Source organism: Dromaius novaehollandiae, chromosome 2 (assembly GCF_036370855.1).
Source record: "Dromaius novaehollandiae isolate bDroNov1 chromosome 2, bDroNov1.hap1, whole genome shotgun sequence".
In the NCBI taxonomy this organism is placed as follows: domain Eukaryota; kingdom Metazoa; phylum Chordata; class Aves; order Casuariiformes; family Dromaiidae; genus Dromaius; species Dromaius novaehollandiae.
Genome location: NC_088099.1, coordinates 4,406,164 through 4,433,188, shown reverse-complemented (window position 1 = coordinate 4,433,188; position 27,025 = coordinate 4,406,164). Strand labels below are relative to the sequence as shown.

At 39.8% G+C, this 27,025-nt stretch overlaps 1 long non-coding RNA gene across 1 annotated transcript; it reads left to right on the top strand.

Moving 5' to 3' along the window:
- Positions 1-941: 941 nt before the first annotated feature.
- LOC135327272 (uncharacterized) lies at positions 942-27,025 on the top strand. The gene is made up of 5 exons (XR_010387372.1): positions 942-1,126; positions 1,265-1,392; positions 1,912-2,065; positions 2,290-2,489; positions 26,902-27,025. It is a non-coding gene; the product is annotated as an uncharacterized LOC135327272 (long non-coding RNA).

Sequence of the window (27,025 nt, the reverse complement as noted above, 5' to 3'; positions counted from 1 at the left end):
ATGTTATCATCCACCATCCAGAGTTTATACAATAACTGCTGAAAACATTAGTTTTTTATATAAGACCATAACAATGATGATTGGATAGTCCCGTTGATATTTTTCTCAGAAGCTTTTCTTGGTAGAGAAAACCACATAGAGTTAAAATTAGAAATCAGAGAATAATTAGTAAGAATGATTATTCATTGAAATGAATCACCAAGGAATCTGTGGATTTTGTTTCTCTTGGGGACTTATGCCCTCACTTGAAATTCCACAGAACTTATGTTGTAGCTGCACTCTTACCAGCTGGCCCAGCAGAAGAGAAATTGGGCAGTTCTCTTGCCTGTGTTATCCAGAGGACTAGATGTTTCAATGTCTTTTTCTAATCTCACATGTGATGACACTTCAAATTCATGGATAAAGGAATTACACTCCCTCTTCCAATACACAGAGAAAGCTATAGGAGAATTTTGCAATGAGTACACTAAATATAGTATAATATCTGTTAGAAAGGATACAGATAAAACTCCCACTAGAAGCTATAGGAATAACTTCAGATGGTTTAATTTTTGAAGAACTGAGCAGCTGAAAAAATCCTACAAATCCCACTGAATTTAATGGGAGCTTAAGATAATTAGCTTGCTTTATGTAGGAGAGGTGGATTCCAAGCTTTCTTTCCATCATGATCCTTCTATTTTTCACTCATTTCACCCTGGTTTCATTGCTGAGATCAACTCCTCCTTCCAACACCCAAGTGCCCCCAAACCAAACTTAGAGCCAGGGCCCAAACTTCTCAGCCTTCTTCTACTCCAGGTGGAAAGTAGCACCTTAAAAGAAAAACGCACTAAGCGTGTTACGGACACTGGTGCCTCTTCTTGGATGTGCTAGCATCCTCATCCTGCTCCACCTTGGACTCATTCCTACTCTGTGTCATCCATCTGTGGGTCATTTCCATGGCCAAGCATACCGGAAAGCCAGGGAACTGTGACACACCACATTCCAGCAGCGTTTGCCCTCTCATCACGCTCCGTTTGGATGCGCCACTGGCTCCTCGCCTGGGCAACTGGCAGCTTTCCTGGGAGAGTGTTGAAATGTCTGCCCTGCATTCTGGCCAGCGAGGACTGGTCTTCAGGGATGTTTTGGGGTCAGTACTTTTTATCTTTTATTAATATCTTGGTTTCTCACTAGTGCATGAGAATCGAGTATTTTGTATCCAGTATTCTAATGAAGTGTGGCAGAAATTTTCCTGATAAAATAGTTTTTTTGTTATTGTTTTTCCCAGGCCTATTCTTCTATGTGCGGGAATCTTAACTGGTTCATCCACTCCACTGTTATGGTTTCAGTGACTGTTTTTCTCAATGTTTTACCACCTGCTGAGGAGGATTCTTTTTGCAGCTTGTCGATGAGACGGTGAGATTGCAAGATTAAATAAGATGAGAAATTCTTTCTTCCTTCTCAGATTTGTCCAGGGGTAGTTGTTCTGAATAAACTATCTCAATGTGCTCACAACCAGGATCCAAACTTACTTTTGGCTTCCTGCATTTAGCTTATGGGATACAAACTTTTCTAATATGACCAGGAGGGAAGGGAGAAAAGGTGGAAGGGAGGGAGGGAAGGAGGACAGAGGACTACTCTTTGAATAAAAATAATGATAAAAAAAATCACTAGTGAGATTTTCTGAGAGTTTGCCCCACAGAAAGTAACTATTTAATGGTCAGTAAAATACAGATAAGCTTTTGTCTGCAATCTGGTTTGTTCTGGCATTCCTTTACTGCCTGTTCTTCAAGGTAGTGAGTTCGAAATGACAAGTTTCCTGAAATGTGAAGCTCTTAACAGGCATCAAAAATGTCAAATCACGTTGGCCCACCTCCCATCTTTCTCAGTCAGAAGTCTCTGAGTTGCATTTCATTTCATTTCATTTCATTGCAGTCCAGGAGGACCATCCCAGGGCAGTTCAACAGCTCCTCCTGTCCCTTCGCCATGTAGCCAGCTGAGAAAAAGTCTTCACTGAAAAGAGGTCTCTGCACCAATTTTCATTTGTCACAGTGATAGAAGAGCAATCACTGAACTTGATGAAATTCAGGTAATGTTCTTTTACGCCAGTGACGGGGTCAGAAGAAAGTCTGAGTTCACTTTCAGTGAGGCTGTTTGCAAAGGCTACACTTTTACAAGTTTGTATCCTATAAGCTCCATTTCTTCTCCACCATCTTGGCTTTCTTGTGAGCATTAGAAGTCGTAATTTTCAACCCTTGCAAAATGGGTCCCAGATCATTAGGATAAGTCAGTGAAATAATTTGTCCTTGGCAGCTACCCTTCAACTGTAGAGAAACCATCACTCAAAGCTGTCATCCAAGAGGTAATTATGTACTTCTGAATGGAGAAGACAAAGCGAGATGAGTCAATTCCACTTGTGTGAGAGCCATCTTACATATGGAGTGCTTGAATGACTGCTGCTTACATCTCTGAGGAAAACTGAGAACTAGCATGAGTAACAAGTGCTGGAAAGTGTAAGTAATTCTTTTTTCATTACAGTTGCGGAAATTTAGGTGTTGGGCATGAGAAAGTGATTTCTTTTAGCATTCTGTAATGACTGATGTATTTTCTAGGAATTTTCTAGGACTCTACATGGAACGCTTCATTAGATGCCAAAGCTTTAGTAAAGACTCATCAAACATAGAACTGAGCATGGCAAAAAGATATGTGTTTTCTGGTTAAAAGCACTATGGAAAGATTTCAGATCCATCAGGAATGGAAAGAGGCCAAACTAGTAAGTTCATTTTTTCACTCAAGGGGTGCCTTAGATTTAACATTCAATTGGTCAGATCAGCGACTTTCCCAGAGCATGCCTTGCTATTCTTAGTTTCTTTCTCCAGGAATCAAGAGCAATGAAACTGAGAACACTGACGTCTGCCCTGGTATTACTTAAATATGAGAAAGTCAGTTCATTAAATTAGATAAGGTAAAATGAATCAAATTGTTAAATAATTGGAATCTGTTCGTCCAACAACTCGGTGATCTTTGTTGCTTGTAGCAGGACTAATTGCTCCATTTTTTCACCCAAGCCATGTTTCCCTGTTCTGTTCCTGCAGAACAAATTCCTTTCATCTTGCTATTTTTTTTTTTTTTCTTCACAGCAATGCTAACTTGACTGTCATCCACAGTGGTACATACAACTCCCATAACTAAGTGTGAAATAAATAAATAAATAAATCCAAAAGCATTTAGAGTAATAGATCAAGGGAAGTGCAGGGTCATGTGGAAATCAACGTGTGTGGCACCAAAAAAAACTAAGACAAAGGCAGAGAAGAATGTCTGAATGCAAACTCCTGTGCTTGAACAGCTACGTAGGAAGGCAGATGCAGGAGTAATTAAAAACAGTCCAGTTGGCAGGGAGTTACTGCCAGAGGATTAAAGAAGAGAGGAGACCTTGTCAGGGTGACACTGGATGAGACAGAATCCACGAGGTTGAAAGGAAAGTATTCTGCCTGGAGTGCATCAGAGCTCAAGTATTTGTGCATAAAACAGGGAGTGTTTGTGCTCTGTGTGTGCAGGTTTCTGCAAACCCAGTAAATCTGATGTTCCTGGAAGTATTTGAATCCAAGCGCATGGGCTCCGTACCAATTTTTCATGCCCATGCAGTGAATCCAGCTCTTTCCACAGCTCTTCAGAGCAGTAACACTTTTTACCATAATTCACAATGCCTGTGGATCGAGTAGAGGAGACAGCTGGAGTGTGAGTCATAGATTAAAACAGCTATTTGTAGGGTCCATATGTGAACTAATGGTATAAATCCCCATTAGTCAATGGAGTTTTCAGGTTCAGGTCCATTGCACAAATATAGGCACGAAGAACCATTTGAGACAAGATCATTAAAAGTATCTGCAGGGGGCTGGCATATATGAGGTCAGACCTACGAGAGACATTTGTTCTTTGAAAGTACCTGCTGAGGACAAGGATTTATACCTACCTGAGGGCATCTACTATGGCACTTGTGTATGATACCTTTGTGTGGACAGCCCAAGCAGGATGGTTACTGTCAGGTGACCTACTGGCTGCTTAAACATTCAGCTAACATCTAGGCACTCAACTCTAGGTAACTTTTTCTGTAGGCAGAATCCCCTGCTGAGAGATCTATCTTTCACGTTGCCTCACGGCAAAGACAGCATATCCCCAAAATCTGAGTATAAGGAACTATTTTCATTCTCTTTGATTTTGATATCTCTTGCCAGTGCCAAAAGCTGTATTCAGGTCCTACAAAGCACTGTCAAAGTTTTAGAAAGCAGCGGCCCGTTAGCAGAGTGGTGGGCACCTGTGACACTAGCAGAGCAGGTTGAATGAATATTCTTACCCAATAGATTTGTGCTCCTGTATAAATTTGCTCACAACACAAAGACACAAAATCATTTGTGTTGCTAAACTGAGACATCATCTTAAGTGTTAATACCTTAATAATCAGCAGAAGTCTCTTCGTATTTGAGTTGGGCCATCAGTCATTTTGACTGATGTGCAGTGTTCCGGCAGTTCAGGTGAAGACTGAACGAAAAGATTTTTCAGCTTGTTTCCACTGGATCAGTAAAGAAAAATAGCCTTAGGATAAAATAAATGTGAGACCTTGAGCCTGAAAGATACTCTGCAAAGGCACTGACCACCATTACCAGCTCTTCCTTCCCCACGTGCACTAAAGTCAATAGGATTGATTCTTGTGAAAGAGCTTGCAAAGTCTGTATTATAGACCATATTTATTATGCTTTCATTAACTTTATAACTGAGGTATGGTATCTCAGAGAGAGATATCTCAGGGAACTCCTTTGAGCTCTCTGACATGAATCCATCTAGCTTTCCGGTCAGGAACTATTGAGGTAGATTAATTTTTTCTCATACTTACATTTACTGTCCTAGCCTAAATATTTCTCATGCTTGTCATGCACTCTTATCATGATACTCAGAACTGAAAATGTTGTAAGGACTCCTTAGACCAGAGGTGTATCATTTATTATGGTCTTCCAGACTAACTTTGGACCTTGCATGGGGATGTTTGGTCTCCAAGACAGACTACTACTGTAGCATTCATATTTAAACAAGCATTCAAGTGTTAGCCTCACTTATCTAAGACATAATTGCTGGAGTTTATGTGTTTCCATAGCACCTGCTTTAATTCAACCATGAAACCTCTAACACAGAAACTTCAAAATCATGACATCGGGGCTGCCACAGAAATGAGGTAAAATTTATCTAAAGTGTAAAAGTGTAAAAAGAAAGTGTATCTTTCTTCTTGATAGCCCAAAATGTGGTATCAGGTAAGACCCCACTCCCAAAGGAAAATTTCAGTTCAACTTCAGTGCTCAGTGCCTGTTCCTCAAACATATCCAAGCACAACACAACCAGTATGACCACTGGAAGTTCATTCCTATGTTTCATGGTGCAGACAGGAGGAGGAAACTGTATGTCTTTGAGTAACCTCCTGTCCCACCAGTGCTTTGGCCTGTGCTAACACTCTCAGATAATACCTGGGCATGGTTGAGGAGCAAGCATGCATCAAGAACCATTCCCAACAGCCTGTTGTGCAGAAGAACAGAGAAAAAGATTTGAAGTGGATGGATGTGACATTCCAGTGTGATTTCATCGTAGGGCACAGAGCAATCCCTGTATCAGGGCCAAGAGCTCACCACCCCTGTCCTGCAAGTACAGCTGGCTGTGCTCAAGGCCAGCTCTCTGATAGGAGAGAGCTGTTTGAGAAATGTCAGCCACCCTTGGACCTCTTCAAGAAGAAGCTGGAAGAAGCCTTGGCATATTCTTCCCACAGCACCTACTTAGATGTGCTAAGAAGCCTCCCTTTTCTCTCTGGAGCAGCTTTTAAGCTGCTATATACAAAGACACAGATGGAGAGAGCAAGATTCATATTTAGTCCAGCAACTGGGATCATACAATTTGGGTGTTAGCTTTCAAAGACCAGCCAAAATGGGGTGAGGCAAGTGCCTTATCTGAGATCATACAAACCACCTGGTATCTCTTGGCCTCGAAGGCCTGCACATTTTAGTTATGGAGAGAAAGCTGGAACAGGTTATATGTCATCCGTATGGTTTTATTCAGGGCAAGATTTAGCTCACCTCAGCTATCCAGCAATTAGATTTCTGTTATACCTTAAACTATTTAGGCTCCCCCTATACTCCCTGCAGAAACATATGCATTTCCTTGAAGGGAATCATTACAGCATAGGTAGGTGTTGAGAATATGCAGGTTCTCTGTCCTGGCTGATGAGCGGGAATAGACAGTTTAAGTTAGAGGTGATGAAATTCACCTTCGCGGTTTCATTCTTTTCCATGGCAGCCAAAGAGTAATTTGCTGTTAGACTGCAATTTTTATTGTTTTAAAAATCTTAGCTTTTTTTGCCTTTATGACTGTACTAACACCTTTGGGGTTTGTTCTGCTTGTCTTTCTTCCCTAGGTTCTTAATCGTATTTCTTTTTGTTTGCTTGCTTGCTTCTGTGAGCGAAATAACAGGTTTCTCCTTTATATGGCAAATAATTGCAGAAAACATAGAAGAAAATGCCAATTGTCGAAAACCCTAGCTCTCCAACAGTCACACAGTCAATGCATCCCTTCTATTATTCCTCAAATGAATGCAGAAAACATTTTGGAAAAGATGGAGCACAGTACCTGCTAGCAGGCTGCTTTTGCTAGGACACAAGAAAATAGTTTTGAAAGCAAAGTAACAAAAAAAAAGGGGGGGGGGGAAGCCCTTTTAAATGGATGCTGTGATAAACATGGCTTTTATTCAGCTTGAAACCCGCAGGGCTTAATCCAAACAATTACACAGTGACTGTCAACATAAGCCTGGTTGAGCAAACAGCATTATAACAGTGGCTTCCTTTTTCTTTTTTTTATTCACAGAAATGGCTGTGTGTGTATGAGTCTGTGCATGTGTGAGAGAAAGACTTTCCCTTCTCCCCCTGCCTTGCAATGTTATCTTTTCCAGCAGTTAAAACAACTTACAGGAACTGTACTATTTTTAGTTCAGTATTTCGAAACACGTACCAAACTGGAGAATGTTAACCCTTAAAGGAGTAGAAGAGGAGAATTTTTTTTTCCCGTGTATGTTTGTTTTACCAGAGGTGGGGCTGGGCTGACCATTTATTATTACACCTGCCTGACACTCCCCTTTATAAGACCCAGTTTTCATAACTTATAGTTTTGCCACACTAACCATTAGGGCCTGAAACGGTCCAAGCCAGGTTTCTAGCTCATGCTGATTTCTCTCTTTTTTAATTTTCAATGTAGACAAAACATTTAATCCATCTCTGAGAACAACAGTAAGAGAAAATTAGTTGCTTTGCTCGCATTAAAAAAAAATCAAATATTCTTTTGCCTTTGCTTTTTGAATCTCTGCTGCAAAAAAGGGTATTGAAAACTGTCAGTGGGCATAGAAGGAGAAAAGGGTGACTTTTATATCAGACACATGCTTTTCGTCCTTCTTTTGAAGCACCCCAGTTTAAGCAACATAAAAAGCTCTGAAAAATCACCATCTTCACAGAGACAGTTGAAAGTATTTCACAGTCCACTTAGACCCCTCAAATACTACAGCAGGGGAACTGATGGCCCTAAATTCAGGGGTTAATTCCATGAAAACTCACCCGAGCTGATTTAGCATCCAAGGTGGTTTGGACACTAAAGGAGGAGGCTGGTCTTCTCCAGTTTCTCTCTGTGCTGTTCTGCTTTTCGTTGTGACTGCCCATGGGCTGGAGCCCTCACCTAGGAGATGAGACACCTCAGTATGGGATCGACCTCAGTCTGCAGGTTTCAAACCCGCGTCCCAGGCTTCAGGAACAGCGGTAGAGGAGCACACGCCCCAGCCCTGCTGAGCACTGCTGCGCAGCCAGCTCTGAGCACATCAAGGGACAGAAGAGACCAGCCAGAAGCAAACTTCAGCCTCTATCCTGGTGATTAGGCCCTTCAGCTAGGAGGCAGTTGTAGGGCTGCGGTTCCTGCAGTCTTCATTATTTGTGGATTTTACCAACTGACTGCCTCAGGCAGTCATAATACATAAGCAATCCTTACACAAAGCAGCAGTCTCAGCTCTTTGGTAGAGGAGACATTTTGTTCTCTTAGCTCCACTTTCAAAGAGGCACCAACTCCTGTAGGAAGAGAGATCAATGGTCATGATAGACACAAGATGGGGGTATGTTTGTCCTTGATGTAGGTATCTGCTACGAGCCTAGACTCCCGGCATTGTCTCTGGCTCTATGATCTGTCCTCTGGAGGAACATATACTGCCTCTTGAATTAGAGGTGTTTTCATTAGTTGCCCAAGTTAGACAGCATGAACATCACCCAGTCTCAGCTTCTCTCCACCTTCTGTCCCCAGTCCTGGAGTGGCTTAGCCCCATCATGAACCCAGCCAAGAAACCAAAAACTGGCCGTGCAGAATGTACGGTGTTTGACCGCACCTCCCTGTAGAGGTGTGCTGGGGACAACCGTCTTTTGTCTGGTTAGACAGAAGTCCTTTGAGCAGCACATTGTTCACATCACTTTCCAGCACAAGGATGTTTCTTCTTCACTGTCTCTTGCTGTCCGTTCCTGACCTGACCTCAACTGGCTTATGAAAGCTGAAAGATGTTAGTCTGTCTTCTCAAAATGGGAATGTATTTTTCTTGAAACAGACAATGCTTTTCTCTCCATTTTGGGCAGGAATCCATACCCTGACATCAAACTATCCATAACCTAACAGCTGTCTAGGATGGCAGAACTCACATGCTGCAATTCAAGAGTATTTTACCACGTCTAGGTTAAAGAGAGGATAGTCAGAGTTTCAGTATAGTTCATTGCCAAAAAAATACATGCACATAAGCCTGGATTTTCCTGAAAAACTTTATTTTTTCACAGGTAATATTATATCTCTAGCTGAAAATTTACAGAAGGGTTATGATATATTTTGTTCAAAACAAAACATCAGTCTTTCTACCACTTGGGGTTCTTTTAAAAAGCCTTGCTTATCCTATTGTTATAATGATATATATGTACGAGAAGTATTAAAATACTGTTCAGTATGAAATTCTAAAGAACTCATTGCCAAAAAAGAAGTAGAGGAAGAACAGTAAGATTTTAAATTTTTAAATATGTTCTCACTTAGAAAAAGAAAAAAAAAGGATGGTCTTGTGGTTAATTTGTGACATGGGCTTAAATAATTAAAACACATTTATACAGTGACTTTCTAAAGTGACAAAACAGATTCATTTTAGCACTCTTCACACTCCTGGACAGTAGGGCTTATCTACTGTCTCTAGTCAATAGAGACAGAGGCTGCTGCAGGTGAGTCAGAGTTACATGGGTGCTTATTCAGATTTGCTCTCTGAAGGACCCTCTCTTCTTCTGCACAGACCACACAGCTTAGCCATCTGCCTTGGGCTGCAAAGAGCTGGGGTGAATATTGCTAGCTGTCACGACGCAGGGGGACTAGGTTATTGTGAAAGAAAAAAAGGAATGACTGTAAAACCTTGAGAACCAGAAAAAAAGACGTCAGGCAAACTGCAAAGCCAGGCACATTGGATAGGGCTTGTATCCCCAGACTGTAGTGATTTAAAATGCTCATATTTAATGTGAGCTGGCTGTCTAGGTGCACTGCACAGTCAACAAAAAGAGATAGGACCTCTAAAGGAGGATTCATCTCTCCTGTTGTAGACATTTATACAAAACTGGGGTAAATAGTCTTGATTACATCAGCTCAAGGATTGAGACTCAGGTTTGAATAGTGCCCCAAAACCATCCATGTCACTAATGTGCTGGAAGAGCCCCAGTACAGTTTTGACCCTTCTCTGCTCACCTGCTCCAACATGCTGCCCAAGCGTAGCTCAGGGAAGAGCCAGGGCCAGCAGGCAGTAGGGACGAGGCTGGTAAATTTTGGGAGGAAGCCAGGCAGATGTAAATGGTACTATTCCAGCTTCTCTCAGGTACCTAGAAAGGGAACTCCTCCGTTTCATTTTTACTTGTACAGAACAGCTGTTGTGAATATGGCAATAAAAGAATAATAAACTCTAAGTCTATCTGAGTACCAGGATTATTCATTAACCCACATTACTGGTTCTTCTCCATCTCTTTGTAGTTATAGTGGCTTGGTAGCAATGTGAGGAAGCAATAAATTATGCTAAAATTACTTAATAATTAGCAACAATTAATCAAACTAACAAGCTATTTTTCCAAGCTCCACTGGACAAGCATTTAATCCCTGATGGCCTCATTCTTCTTTAAACTGGAGAATTCCTTTCTACGACATACTTCCTTTCTGACTTCTGTAAATGGTCATTTTCTCAGAGCAGGGGCAGGCAGAGTCTCATGCAGTAGGGACGGGGAGGTCAGTTTGGTTTTCTAACTGTCGCTGCAGTATAGATAAGTACGCAAAGCTGGACTAAAAATTTTCCAGATGGGGTAGATTTATGCTTTATTATTCCACTTGCCTCATTGACTTGTTAAGACTTGTACCAAACATGAAAAATAGAATAAGAGTCTGATTCACACTTTAACAGATATACATAGAGAAGTCCTTGATCCCTACAAGCGTGCAAGTTCAAGAAAACCCCTGGCAGGAAATCAGTAGCCAAAGTATGCTCTGGCTGAGTGATTGGACAACAACTCGGAAAACAGTCATGTCTGATTACACCCATTATAGTACATTATGATTACATCTCTACTAGTAAATGAAGCAGGACTAAGGCTCATTTTCTGGTTTTTAGGCCAAACATCATGCAGAAGCCTGTATCAAGTCAGCTAAGTCATATTCTTCAGTAAAGTCAGTCAGACTGGACAGCTCACAACAAAGCAGTGGGATACCAAGATATAGAATAAGTATGACAGATCCCAGGTATTTTGATCTGTTAATAATCCAAATAGGTCTTGCTTTTTCTCCATAAAAAAACAAGATAAAATTAATGACATTTTGCAGGCATATGCAAGTATCGTGATACAGATATCACAAAAGCTTCTCACCTGAGTGTTCGGACATAGCAGCTGAGGACTTTGATGAAGAACACAGTTCTCAGCAGCTCCAGACTGATGCTAGATTTTATGCTGAGCAAAGGCAAAACTGCAAAGCTTGCACTTCCCGAAGTTTGAAAGAAGTTATGGCACACAAGTTAGAGGCAGGAATTGAAAGGAGTGGGTAAAATGGAGCATGCCTGCATCACTTGACATATTTCAAGCAGGCCCAGGTTTCTCTTTAAATATATAAACTCTGCTTCAGGCATAAGTGAGTGAGTGCGGTCTGTGCTAGATCAAGAGAGATGATTGTGATGATCTTATTATCAACAAATCCTTTAAATAAATGCAGGTTTCCATGAGGAATTTTGCAGCTCTCTCTGTTTATAGGCCTAGCCAGTTAGTGCTATTCCATACATTAGATTTCCTGTGCTGATGCTTAAAAGTGATATGTTTTAAAAATACTACATTATGACACATCTAAATTTCCCTGGGAAGACTTAACCAGTCACTGTGTTAGGAAGCTGCTGGTTATTCTTTTATCTTTCTTATAGTCATGCTGTGCTTCCCTTGACTACAATGCTGCAGTTGTTATATTGGGTTGAAGGTACCTTTTCTTGCCTAGCTTTGAAAGCTGAGCAGTCCTGGATGTACCTTGCTTCTGCAGGAAAGACTACAGGGAAGGCAAGACTCGAGGAGCAGAGCTGCATCTGAACAGTAAAGGTGGAATTCATCTCCCCTAACTTTAGATATCTAAACTGAAGCTAGTTAAGGATTTTGTCTCTGTGGTCAAGCCACCTCAAAAAGAGATTGGCCTGTCTGCTAACATCTATCTACTGACAGTCAAGGGCATCTCTGGTGACTACTTAGATTTGGATATGTAATTGTTAGATACCTAAGTTAAGGCAATAAATCCCACCTGCGGTGAACTATAGACCCCAGAAAGTGGTTGAGCTTGAAGAGTGGCTTTTTGTAATTGCTGAACTGAGAGACAATGAGGTGAGTCTTTCAATTAAGTTATGACTGTGCAGCTTGAGAAAACAGGCATAAATGCAAGTGTCTGAATTTCTGAGATGTATTTCTATCTGAAATACATAAGATCAGAACTTTACATTTTTTTCATGTACTTCATGAAAACCGCTTCATGTACTTCAAGTCCACCACTTTAGTGCAAATTCCTCCAGACAAGAGCATCTCTTCTACAAGATCTTTTAAAGAACATTATCCACTTTGCTATCCAGGAAGATGACATAGTTTTTCACTGAGTCAGAACTGATGGAAAGTCATGAAGGACAAACAGCACAGTAAATTTACCTTGCCAAGTGTCTTCCAAGGAAGTAGCTTGGAAGAAAATTTGGAGGAGATTTTTTTTTTTTTCTCCTTAAGAGTAAATGATCAGGAAATGTAAATAATCAGGAAAGTCTAGAACTGTTGAAGAAGTGAAAGAAGTAGAAAGAGAAATTATGCAGCTGCTGTTTTTTCTACTGATTTCATTTTCCCAGGGCTGTAACCCTAGAAGCGATGGAAAAGGAGGTAAGAAGAGAGTCAGGAGCTTGTACAATGAACTATAGATCTTGCCTCGAGATAACCTGTGACTAGAGGTAGAGCCAAGACAGACAAGCTGTATCATTTTTCTTGAATTTTGCATGGAGATGGTTCAAATCCAGATGCTCAGAAGGAAACTACAGACAGAAAACACTCTGTGGCCAAAATAAATGTACTGCATTTCATACAGAAGTAGTTATTGTCCAGTTTGAGAACCACTGTAGCACAGCAGTATATTAATGGAACCAGGACACCAGATGAGTCAATGCTGAATTTTTTGTTTTACATAAATTACCAAACAGGGGAGAACAAATGCAGGCATGATATATCTGCTTTTTTTCCAATGTAAACTTGAAATTATGTCACCCAAAGGGAGAACCTAATTAGATCTAAATTGAGCCATTTTATGAATTTTAAAGAAATCAACTTTTACCACTTTCTCATAGAAAACTCACAGACCATAAACAGCTGATGCTTTCATTACAATGTGCTGACAGGCATCTGCTTTCTCTGGGTGGCAACCTTATCGCATTTTACATGCTATTAAACATACAAAAGGCTGTGCGTTTCAAATGATTAGGAAATTATATTTAAAAGTTAGCACATTTATTTTTTAAATAGAAGTGAGATCTTTACTCGTCAACTTGTCTGTAGCCCTATTACCTCGATCTGTCCTCAAAGAGTATTTTCATCCTATAGTAACTTCTAATTAAATTTCTTTTTAGTGAGAAACTCTTCAAACCCATGTTTGTGCTTAATCGTGTCAGAGCTGCCAAAATACATGAAGGTTTGATGGGATTAAATCCAAAGTAGCATTGCACAGAAGGATGTGTCACAGCCAGAAATTTATTTCTTCCTTGGAATACGGACAGAAACAAAATTCATTTTATGGTGACATCTTGCAGTCAATGCTCACTGAAAACACCTCTTAATGTCTGGACATGTCCATAACTTTTTTCTTTTGACTGAATAAGGATTTTCTCAATATAAATATCACCTGCTATTTTGAATCTTCCTGTTTAGGATGGCATGGAAATTATTTGGAAAATAAAAAACAACAACAAATTGTGTTTACGGGAAGAAATTGGGGATGATGAGGACTACAAGCAAAGAGCATCTCTGGGACCAAAGTAGAGAGGGGAAAAAGACTCACCGCATCCTCAGCTTCATTTCTCTGCAATTTCTCTGCAATTTCTCCTACATTAATGTAAAGGTGGAAGAATGGGACTGTTTAATTCAGACGTTGTGAAAGTAAGACAAATGGAAGACACTTCAAAAAAAGCAGGTTAATCAAAAAGAATATCCACTGGAGGGGACTCCTGATTTGGGTCTATTTAAATGGGATTGATTTGGGATATTTAAATGCAGGTGTCTGCATGTAGGTGTCCATAGGTGAGTCCAGTGCATAAACTCCAGTTGTAAACAGCAGACATCTAACCGATACGATCAATGAGGTGGAGAGAGCTTTTCAGTTCAATCTAACGCAAAGTCGCTTGTTCAGCTCATCAGCTCTCTCCATTGACTGCATGGTCTTGCTTTTCACTGACAAAAAATGGCCACTTTTATACTTAGCTCAGAAACAGAGACCTACATATTATACGTCCAAGGCTTGGTTCAGTTGTCCTAAGCACAGAGATTTGGGATGCCTCCGGATGACATCTGCATGAGTTGGGCAAGGAAAAGCCTAAAAGGAAAGCTTTCTGGTGGCAGGGCAGATGGGTTACTCCAGAGCATCCCCAATAGTCCTGGACATCTGTATGTGGGAGGAATCAAATACAGGTGGCTGAATCTGAGCCGGGCAGCCTAACTTCACCTTTCTTTCCACCCTCACTTTGTTTTGCCCTATCTACCTGCATTCAAAGCTCCAGGCTTGCCCTTGATGTGTTTGTAGAAAGCCTTATTTAGGGCCAAGCTCATCAGCTCTTTTGGGCTCTATCACACTGTGAAAAAGGAAAAAAAAAAAAACCACTCGATCTGATTCTTAAGAAAAATACGCACCTAGTCATATTTTTCTCCCAGATGAAATTCATGAAAGGCATTTTTTTTTCTTTAAGATTGAGACAGAATAAGGAAAAGAAAACTTCTTGCAAAGGTCAGTGCCGCGGTAGCAGAGAGTAAGTCATAGAGACTGCTGGAAATGAAATGACTTTTAGGATTATTTGCAAGAGCTTCTCAGCTGATTTGCTGACAATGAGTGCTTTATTGATACAGCTGCAATGTGATGCTTCTTCAGCATGCAGAAAACCTCAGGACAGGCACTGAGGACACAGGTTAAGAATGACATTGCAATTCAGATGCCTTAAGCAGCTGCTTGCACCATGTTTGAAGGCAAATATTCAGTTATTCAGTTTCTGCACAAATCTTTGGTTGACATTAACAGTGCATATTTATTTTGAAGCTCATGTGAAAGGCAGGCACTTGCATGACTTTTCTGAACTGTTTATGAGAGCAGCCCAAAAATACATCCCGATCAAAGCTAAATTTAGAAACCTGGGAACAATTATCTTTTTTCCTCTATATACAGTCACCTCCAAGCCAATGTGCATTTTAACCTACACTGAGGCTGTGCGCTATTATTATTTATTAGCTGTACTGCAGAAACACCTTGAAACCCCAGACGGAAGTCACTTGCACTAAGTGCGGTACAAACATAAATCTCATTTCAAAGAGCAGATCATTTAACAGAGAGTTATCCCAAGCAAAGTATTTTAAGTATTTTCCTCAAGGTGACCCAGCAGGCCAGAAGCAAAGTCTGGAACCGAACCCAGAATCCTTGAGACAGATTTAGACCTGTGTCTGTTCCAGGCTCTAGCAGTTCACAAGACAGTGGATCCTGAGCCTTTCATGACTTCCCTGTATGATGTGGTTACCTGGTAATTTTCTTTTCTTCTGGAACATTAGAAGAAATCGTCCCCATACCAAAATGCAAAGCAGAACAAAATCTTTCCTGAAGTTCGGTAATATCAAATAAATAAAATATTAGCAAGTATTTTATTTAAAATGCTACTAATATTACAATAAATAATGTAATAGTGTTTAATTTATGGATTGCATTCCCCCTTTATTTCAAGGAAAAGACTGAAAATTCTGAAAAACAAAGGAGAACATTATATATAATATGTTTTGAATTACATGAATACTTGATATAGAGAGAGACAACTATATACCAATATATATACATACAGATAATTTATATACCAAAACTATATGTATGCAAAGATATACATACAGAGAGAAGAGAGATTTAAAAAACCTCAAACAGTGTTTTCTTTTTTTTCTTGCAAAAGTCAGGCCTTTTTGGTAATTTTTTTGCAGTTAGTTAGAAGAAAAAAATGCCAAAAGATTTTGAGAATTCCACTTAGCTTTTTTCCCCCTTTTTTTTTTTTTTTTTTTTTTTTTTGCTGTTGTTGTTGTTGGGAACAAATGGAAGGCGGAGCCATTTCAACCATGAATTTGAAGTTATAATTTTAACCTGAAATGAGCATCATCAGGCTTTGTTTGGGTTTAGATGGTGGCACTTTCCATGCGTGTGATGAATGTTTTCGTTCATATAGTGTCATTGCTATAACAAGGACCCAAAGAGGCAAGAAATAGCCTTTGGAGATTTAAAAATAACAGCAGTGTTCTTCCTTTCCAATTTCACTATTTTACTATCAAATTCAGGCAATTCTTAAATGTAAACAGTGCTACAAAAGACTAAAAATCTTAAAGCATTTTACAAGCTGAAATCAAAGGGATAGTTATCATTCACAGTGAGTCTTCCTTAAAATGATCTGAATTTTTCCCTTTTTTTCAAAGCTGGGTAGAAATTTTTAATTAAGTTATGACACTTAATTAATCATGAGGTCAGCACAACTGTCAGGACATGAAAAGTCAGGGTTTTGAGTTATCTCTGAAAACCTTTAAATCAATTTTATTTTTATCGGTAACAGGGAAAAATGAAGATTTACTTCATTGGGTCAGTGAATTACAATGGCATCAAACTAGTTTGAAACAAAATATAATCAGGTTCATGAAACCAGTCAAGCAGAACAAGGAGCCAAACTCTCCTTAAACTTCCTCGTGTTATATCCAGTCCCTTAAAAATCATATAGCAATGATATAATAAGTTTAGAAGAAATACGATCATCAGGCTAGGGAAAATATTGGCTCTTCTTAAGTGTTCTATTTCTGGTTGGAAAGAGGGCAATTTAGAAATATTATAATCACTAAACTTAACTAATGCGGCCTCCAAAATTTCACAGAATAATGAAAAAATAATTTGAACAGTAAAAAATTGCTGTACATTATATTTGCCTTTCCCAGTAGAGATGGTAAATCAAAAAGACAACCTTTACTGCAGAATAAAACAGAAAAGCAACCAAAAACCTAATTAGGCCAGCAAACCAAGAGTACACTGATCTTATTCCTCTTAGTCTACCCTCAGATTGCTTAAGAGAGAAACTACAAAAATATTCCACACATGGGTAAGGAAGCTTTATCTAGCACCGTGACTGTATGGATGAATAGAGTCCACAATCCACTTGCTATTCACCTCAGATCGATATGTAAGGAAAAAGGGTTGTGTCATCACATTAGGCACCAAAGACCATGTTAGTCAGAGATGGATGGATATAAAGTCAGTCTCTGAGATACCATGTATTTTCAGAAGGACGAATTTAAATGAACAAAAGCATGTGATAATCTAATTTTATTTTCTTTTTTCTTAGTATGCCCTCCAAAGAAGCCTGCTTAAGCAGAACATTGCTTTTTGATTTTTCTTTTTCTTCTTTCTCTTCTTTTAGAGAAATTTGAGAGCGAAAAGGTTGGAAAAACTAGATTTAGTCCACAAAGTGCGGGTAACACCAAATACTTTGTATAAAGTTTAGGGTTTTTTTTCTCATGCCCAGTATTACAGAAATACAGAAAATTAAGTAAAGAAATATGGATATAGAACACATAGAGAATATAGAATGTTAATATAAATAGAACATAATATAGGACAACCATGTATATTTAGAGGGACAACTCTGATATAGAGAACAAAAGAGAAATATAGATCAAGGAGAAAATGTCATGATACAGAGACAGAAATTATATTAAATTTTAAGAAAACTTTCTAGCTACCAGGACATTTTAAGACAGGATTCAGCTGTTCTAACTTCAGAGACTTAAAAATTTGATGTCTGAGCTAGTCACCCATGAACCTTCAGTAGTGAAGGGAGAATAGACATTGTATTTAGATAGACGAATTTCTATCCCAAGTGTCCAGATTCATCTGTCAGCTCAGAAAAGCTCAGCTGCGCTTTTCTGAAATTAGGAAGGCAAAAGATAACGTCACTAGCCTCAGAGCCTGGCCTGCAGGATTGAACCTGGAAACTTGCTTAAAATACTAGTTTGCTAATCTTCAGATTTTTAAAACCATCCAAAGTGCTGACGTTCAGCAGGAGTAGACTGTCAGACTCTCACACAAGATTAGCGAGAGAAATTAAGATTCTCAGCTCCTTAATTCACTCACTGCTGCTGTTTTATTTGCTATATCTGACTCATGCTCTCATCAACAACCGTTGCTCATCACAAAAACATCTCCCCCAAAGCAGCATGACTCTCTTCTCTTTGTGCAGATAACAGAATGCAGATATATTTCCAAATATGTATTTTCAGCAGGCATCACTGGTTTGGCCACTATTTCTCAGGCTGGGGTATGTGCTTGCATTTTGAAGAAAAACCCTTTGCCCATGTGGGAAGGCCAAGGTGCAGCCCTTGGGAAGGAGACCTCTGAGGAACATGGTTAAATACCTTCCTCTGGCTGCAAACACAGGAGCCGAAGCTTCCCTGGGACTAAGGCTCGATTTGACTTGCCTGTAGATGAGTGTTTGCTTGTGTTACCAGGTCAGGAGAAGGTCTGTGACTCAGCTGCTAGCCACGCCATTTCCTTGAGCGTTGCTGATTATAGGAACTGCTGTGTTTTAATGTCTCTAGGCTTCATGCTGGCCTTGTTTATTTTTTGATATATATCAAGAAAGAGCTGACCTGCCCTTCCGCAGTACCTGGAGTAAAATGGGCTTCCCTGGTGTAAACAGGGTTTTGCTGGTAAGTGAGAGAGCTGGGGAGCAAGGGAGAGAGCCATCACCAAAGTAACATCCTTTCTGTACCGGTGGAAAATGTAAATTCAGGGAAGGATTCATCTGCCTGCACTTTGCTGTCTAAAGCTTAAGGTACCTGAGTTAGTCTCCGTGGGGTCCCTTTGTAAATCAGAGGTGAAATCTGGTACCTCCAGGGCATGATTCACATAATCGGAAATATCCATCCTAGGAGGAGATGAATTGCTTTTTGGAGGATCCTATTTCTTTGGATTGACTAAGGTCCCTCAGTTTTAGACGTCAAATATTTAGGCCTCTAATGGCAGCGCAGATGAATTTCACCGTGGGTTTATGCCAGCACTTCCTCTCACTTCTTCACACTCCTGGTAGCAACCTACCTCAGCAGAATACTGTAGATGAGGTTATATCTAACAAGTGGCATGTTCCTCACTCACTTGCATGGCAGCAGTTGTTTCTGGCTCCAGTGGAGCTTTTTTTTTTTTTCTTTTCTTTGTATCACTTACTCACAGTCTATGTCTTCACTGGTGGTTGAGGGTGATCAATTTGTCACTGTACTGGGAAAGTAGGATGGTTGGCCCATTGCAGACATCTGCTTTCTATGGATTAGGTGAATGTCCCTTGCTCTGATGGACACATCACCCCACAAATACCATCTGTTCATGCCAGACTGTGCATAACTCCCTGGGAGTGAAATGCTTGTGGGTTAGTACACAATTATAATTTGTTGAAAATGAATTAAAAATTAAAGGCCTGTTTGGAATAATTACCTCTAATTCTCTGGTTTGGTAAGTTTTCATGTTAAATTTGTATCATGGTAATTGGCCATAGCCTATTAAGACAATTATCCCCTGAAAAATGACCGTCGGCTAAAATGGTTGATATTCTTGAGCTTATTGGCTGAAACTAATCTAGAAACCACTTTTTCTCTAGCTCAGTGCACTGACTCACTTTACTCTGTCTGCAATCCTGACAGTCTGCTAGCAAACACTTCATATCTACTATATATGTTACTGAGACAACTGGGGAGCTTTCATTGCCTTCACTGGGCTTTGAATTAGAGATTTAAGTAGTAGAATCCAACTCTCATCTGCTAAATATTTAGTCTGGTCTGAATATTCCATCTGTTTTCTCTGAATTTTGGCTGGATGTTAATCATTTTAATTGAAAACACACTTACAGGCTTTATTTACTCTGAATCCCCAAAGAGAAAGACAATTTAATCTTGAAGAATCTCTGTGGACAGTTAATATGTCCAGGAAAATTGATTAAACTTATTAAGCAACAAGTTTCCTGTAGATAATTGGGTGGTTTTGTGGATTTCTCTTTCTTTATATATATGTGTGTGTATGTATGTATATAATTCACAAATAGTAGATCATTTTATTTTGTTTTAATTTGGCAGTCAGTATGCAAATGGGAAAACTTTTAGTTTTGGTCACTCAAGTCAACTTTCATGCCTTTTGGGCATGAAATCAGTCAAGAGTTCAATTTTTCTCCATTTGGACATGCTATTCCCAGTCCTTGCACATTTTATCGTAAATCTTATGATTGGAAGAGATGGAAAATGAAATTTCTCTCCCAAGACAAATGCTGAGTATACTACATTTCTTTATCTGCTCAGTAGCCTTTTTTTTTCTTTTTCTAAAATGGACATTTTCTTAAAGAAAATGCTTATCATCATTAATCCCCATGGACTAACAGGAAAAAAAAAATCACTCTTTTTCTTTAAGCGAGCTACTTATGGTGTATTCTTTATCTACAGAATTTTATAGGATCCCACCAGGAAGCTTCTACCCTCATTCAAAATAGCATAGATAGACAACTCTAGACATTGATTCCTCCTGGACATCTACCTTGCAGCAGAATGAATCGCTCTCCATTACTAGAGCTATAACCGTTAGAGGTTTAATGCTAGGTGACAGAAAATGCCTAGAGACAGTGCCCACAGATCAGATAAGCCAGTTAAAATCAGTATTTTCCACAGGAAAAGTGATAGCACATGATGCTACAGTCAAGGTTTCAAACCAGCCTAAATTCTGTATTTTTTTAATCTCAGTTTTCCAAAACAGTAATTTTCTGAACTGAAATTACCTCCACACGGTCTCTCCCTGAAAGAGGTCAACTTTATGTTTAAGCTTGAGCAAAATCCCTTCACACCCTTAGAGGCTGAGGAGAAGTGACAAACTAATACAAGTTCCCCATTCTCATGTAAAAGCATTCAAAGCACTTTTTCCTTCGTTTGTCTGAAAATAATGGTTCTTCAGGACTTAAAGGTCTGTAGGTGCCTGAGACTACAGAGGATTGCCCTGCTTTTGATTTGGGGCACTGACACAGAGACAAAGGCCATGCAATGGGAATATATCCTATGTTAGGAGATTGTGTTTAAGCCTCCGCATCGATACTGGCCCTCTTCGGATTTTGTACAAATAATTGAAACTGGCGTTCTCCTCACCTAACTGTAACAGTCTGAAAGTGGGTATTTAAGATCTCTACATCCCAAAAGAAAATTACAGCAGCCAAAATAAGGTAATTCATCTCATCTGATGATAGATGAGCTGTGTCCTGCGGTGTTTGCCCCCTGCTTTGAGTAGAGTATCTGAGACTATCTGCCAACTACCAGCTATTGAGTGGCCTGAGGTGTCTGAGATGCATCTCACCCTACAGCAAGGAGTGGGAGATCTGAGCTGGCCTTCCCTGCGCCTAACTGGAGCCCGGGGAAAGTAAGGGAGGGAGAGCAGGCACCTCTGGGCATGAACCATGGATCCGAGCGCAATGCACAGGCTCCACGCACATCCCTTCCTGCAGGAAGAGCCAAGGCGTAGGCAGAGCCATCTCCTCACATGTGCAGCTGCAGATGAGACAGTTCCCACCGACAAAAACTGCTGGGGACAGAAAAATGGCCTTGATAGAAGACCACCGGGGCCCTTCTGGACTGCCTCTGATAAGTCCCCAGGGTGGTGAACTGTGGACCTACAAGCTCAGAGCTTACCTAGACCAGCTCCATTTTGCGGCATGGACCTTTGCTGCCCAGTGCCTTGGTTCTCCAGAGGAGTAAGGTGGATAAACTGTTAGAGGAGCCTTGACATGGCACAAAGGTGAAAACCTCTGTGAGGAACTACAGCTGCTACGTATGGGGCTACTGAAAGGGTAATAAAGCTGGAAGAGCCAACGCAAAAGCAGCAGATGTTACTACAAGTTTTCCCCAAAAAGGGAGGTCAAAATAACAAAGCCTTGAAAATCTCCACTGCCTTGTTTCTGTCTGTTCCCATCTCCCCCTCTTTTTTATGAATCTTCCTGGCAAAGAGGAGCACTAACAGTGCCTTTTCCCAAGCTTCCAGTTATTTTATATAGTTTTCAGTTTAACCTGGCTTCTTGCTTAGGCAGTTTTTATCATCCTCTAGCAGTTATTTTACAGTTTTCAGGGCAAAACTCATTATCAAATCAGTACAGGGAAACTGGTAGGTGTTATGTCCCCCCTCTTCTCGGACAGAGCTTAGTTCTTTCCTATTGTTATTTTTGTTCTGCACACTACCAGTGGCAACTTTTGTTTTGTTTTATTTTTCTTTCTTTCTGAAAGATCAATATATTGAAATGTATTTATTCTCAACATTGACAGACAGCTGACACCTCTTAGCACTCTTATAAATCCACAGAGCTTCATGCAATATTAGTATTGCCCTGGACAGCACACCTGATCTGTCTCCCTGTCTTTCTACCCTGTTATTTTGGTGTCAAACCTACCATTTTTTCTTTTTCCCCCATTAGACTATTGGATTTAAGGATTCGTGGAACTGAGGTTTTCTTGTTTTTTTTCTCCAGGGAAATCTACTCTTTTTTTTTTTTTTTTTTTTTTTTTTTTTTCCTGAGGCTCAGCCTGGGATTCTGTAATGATGTACGTGTTGCAAACAAACAAATGGGCAGAAAACAGTCTGTGAAAAAAGTGTTCAAATAATCGCTTTCCATAACTGCTTCCATCGTTTCTCAAGTTTTCCCTGACTCTGTTCTCACTTTGGAAGAACTCACATCAGCCTTCCCAATTGTCATGTTTGGGGTTCATTAAATGAAGAGGCCGAGTAGAGAGAAGGTGTCGACAGCTCCAAAACTGCGTATCCTATTCTCATGGCAGATGAAGAAACAACTGGAAATGGCAACACAGAAATATATTGCTTTCCTCCCTTCAGTTCGTATTTCTTCCTCTCATGTGTTCCTAATGGCTCACATGTGAGCTGGACATAACCATACGCTGTACCCTCAGATAGTGTTTTAAAGAATGTGTCGGGTTATAGGCAGAGTTTCCTTTAAAGGGATAAACGGGGCTATTGCTTCGAGTTTAAAGCACATGGAAACGGAATTTGGGAAATACTTAACTGAGCTAAGCAGTAGGGTTAATCACTGTATGTGCAGGTAGGAGAGAAGAGTTTCCATGCATTAGCTCTGGCATGTGTGAATTACATCTCATGTTCACTCTTACGGCAACTTCTAATAAAACCCCAAGAGTCAGAAAAATTGAAGCTTTATTTTATTAGAGTTTGTTATGCTCATGTATTACCAACAAAGGTATGTGATTTCAGGGCAATTTTTTCTTATGCCAACTTTTGGTTTTAGGAGTTTATTTTTGCCATTTCTGTGGACACCAGAATGCCATATTGTTGCAACATTTTGTGGTAAATACAGATGCTTATAGTCACTACCCATTATCTCTCCCCTGACATGCTAATTGCCTAGAAAAGTGATTTATGCTGACACTGTATAATAATATTCACCTATTTTGTCCTGTACAACATAGAGGCAAATGTCACTTTTATAGTAAAATAAAAAATGTTCAAATTTTAAGCATTTCAAAGGCTTACAACTCATATGCCTGTCTCTCATTATCACAAATACAAGAGAAGACAAGCAAATTTCAGAAAAATCCTGAAGTACATAATAACAGAATTAATTATTGTTACTCTTTCCTTGTCGGTGGCTAACCTGTGAAACAGACTTTGTTGTACCTATAGTGATGAGATGGGTCACTTGCTTTGTCCATAAGCTGGCTGAGAAAAGTGACATTTCGATATATCCTTGGAGCATCACCATGATGTGAATAAGAAAAGGAAAATAATCCAATGCATTTTTCATTCTCTGACATTTAATAGGGAATAGCATTAAGGTGGATCATCATCATTTGCATATTGCAATTGTTTTTTGCATAGGTTTGAGAGGGCTGAATTAACAGGGATCTGTCAATTATATCAGCTTTTTAATTAGTTTATTTCACTAATGTTCTCGAGTGTCTAAGCAAGTGAACTTTAACTTCAGAATAGATTTGTGCATTGAACTAAAATATGAACACAATAAGCTATACACGAACAAAATAAACTACATGTTTCTTATCCCTGACAGCACTGCTCTCTCCTTAGCTGCTCAGATTTCACAGGTTTCTGAACTGAGAATAATGAAAACTTACTGGCTCATATTCCTTCAGCCTAATATTAAGCAGGGCAACTGGAGGAAGTATTAATCTTAACTGACTTTAGTCCATTGAAAGTTCAGGCATAAAAGGGAAGGAAGGGAGAGGGAGAGAAATCTAATGACTGTGTTTTATAACGTCCATCTTACAATCTCTTTTTGGATGCAGAATTGTCTCCTGGAAAGACCCATACCTCTCATTGATTGTAGAAGAAACCTCAATAGCTAATTTATATCAGATGCCCAATTTTTAGACAACAGAAGTTGTCTGAGGTGAAACCCAGCTTATAATCAGAGTTTTGGGGCCTTAACCTTGAAATGTACTAAGTCATTTTTCTAAGTTCAGGGAAGTGCAACAGGTAAATACAGGGATGATCACAGACTACTCAATATTTATTTCTTCCACCTTTCCTAGAAAACTGCCCTTGGGGGTTGAATCCAATGAACACTGCTGGTCATGGGTAACACTGCAGGTCTATTTGGCTGGAAAAGGGAAAAGAAAAATATCAAACTTTCATTTAAGCTTTTATCAATGGTATGAAAACTTTTCTCTTGAAAACTGTGGGCTTGATTGTTTAAAAAACAAAGCAGGTGCCAGGAAAAAAAGACAAAATAAAGACATAAACTATCCAGCATTAGAGACAAAGCAGATGGTAAAAGGGAAGGACTATTAGAAGAGACTAGAGGTCTATCTGGTATTGGGTGATACCTATAGTAATTGAGTGACACTCAGGAAGAAGATGGGAAGAAGCAAACCAGTATTTCTTTATTGTTAAAACATGTCCTGACTCTATACTTCCATGAAGAGAAACAAAGATAAATATGGACAGCCTTATAGGACCTCCTGTGAGCACAGTCTGGTCACAAATGCTACGTACTTGGTGTTTCTCTATGCAGAGAAATGTGGGTGCCTCAGAGGAGCCTCTTGCCTTTGTGCCTGACATCTTCCTGTGTCAGTTAGAAGAAGATCGTCCACCATCTCTAATGATTCAGAACAGGTTAACTGAAGCAGCTACGAGCTGTGGATATCTATCTCCACCCTGCCCTTCTTCTAGAGTCCCTAGAGGAGAGGTGGCATAATGGAAGGCACGTCTATTCTTTAGCTACTGCATTTCATAGCCCAGAAACCAAAATCACTGCCAGAGTAGCATCCCATCCTGCTGCCTCCATGCCATCCATGTCCCCCATGCTGGGGACAAAGCCACCTGCCTGAGGCATAAAGCAGGCAGCTGGTAACTGCACTGTCATAAATGACATTAAGATGAGTTTCATGATATTGTAAGTCACAATCTCCTCAAAGAGATATTCTATCACATTTACAAGCATGTGTTTAAGCCAGAAAACACTTTCTCCCCTTTTAAAAACATGGATATGTCTGTTGTGACAAGACACCAGTGGGGTTACAACAGCAGCAAACATGTCTGGTCCATTCTAAATCCATGGCTCTGTCATTTGTATGCTGGAGTTTCATATTTGCTTGAGTTTCATCTAATGATCATTTATGCTTGCAATGCAACCAGACAGCTCTCTGCCTGTAACTCTCTCTAAATACTCACAGCATTAGCCAGCCTCTAAAAGGTACGGTTCTTAATTGCTTGGCTGAGACTGTACTTCTTTCATCTAGTTCATTATACAAGGTGAGGCCAAATTAATTTGGCATCCACAAGAAACCTTGAAGACTGCCAAGGGTTTCTGGAGACAGATGGTATTAAATGGGAGGGGATATGAAGCTGTTCCTTTTTATGCTTAACAGAAAGGTGTTGTTAACTATTTTGCACTATCTACTGGCATTTTGACTCATTCTCTTCCTGTTCACAAACTGCTCTTCCAAAAGTAGTGAGTGTGTTTGGTCCCTCACAAGGGCTGCTTTTAACAGTAGTCTGAAGGTTGTCTCCAAATGTTACTTGATTACTCCTATGCAGTCTCATTCCCACCATCTCGCTCTTCCTCTGCCCACCCTTACAGTCTCTGCAGTGCGTTGCTATTGTCCTGTTAAATTTATCCTGATGTGAGTTTTCGCCCACTTAGCTTCACTTTTTGGTTCTTTCCACTGCTGCTGAAGGCTCACTCCTCCTGTGTTTTCCCCCAAAATGGGTGTCCTCGGAAAGACAGGCAAGCAGAGACTAGACAGCTTGCAGAAGTGGAGGAGGGAGAAAAAGACTATAAAAATAATACACACATGAGATACACAAATGTAAAATGGTTTTTTTTTCTTCTTCTAGGTAAGGGTAAACAGTGCATCACAGCAACAGGCACTGGAGACAATACAGGGCAGATATTCCGTTTTTGAGGTTTTGACACTCAAACAGCTTTATCGTTTGAAGGATTCAAAGCATTCCTGAAAAACACCATTCTCTGCTATACAGACACACAGGTTTCCTAAGGGAGCTCTGTAAGGAGTGCATTGCCTTTAAGTACACAAACATATACTGTTGTATGGAAGCTTGCCTGTGGATCTGAATGAAGGTACCGAACAAAAACACCCAAACCATTCCAAAACAATAATCCCCAAAACCTCTAAGGCAATTTCAAATCAAATTACTTTGGGGTACAATACTTTAGATATTGGGGGGGGGGTGAATAATAATAGAGAAAAGTAGCGGCCAGGTTAACTGAAAAAAGAAGAAAAAACTATATCTACTTCTCCTTCCTCCATTTTTCTAAAAAGCTTTCAACCAGCTTGTCAAGTCTCATATTTCTACTATCTCTAACTTAAATCTATTTAAAAAAGAAAAAAGCTTACAACTGTGGTCTGGATATCTTGCTAATGTCAGGTCTGCAAAGATTTTGGAAACTAAATAGAAAAGAGAGCAGTAAGCACAATAGCTGAGTGGCACAACAGGAACAGAAACCAGATGACCTTGATTCTGTTGCAGGAAGTCAACAGTGGTGAGATTCATCTCATCTACTTTAATATGTCCAAGATAGCCATAAGAGAGCCATCCAAGAGCTCTAAAGAGCCACCTGGGAGAAAGAGATGTCTCCAGAGAGTACCTGAAG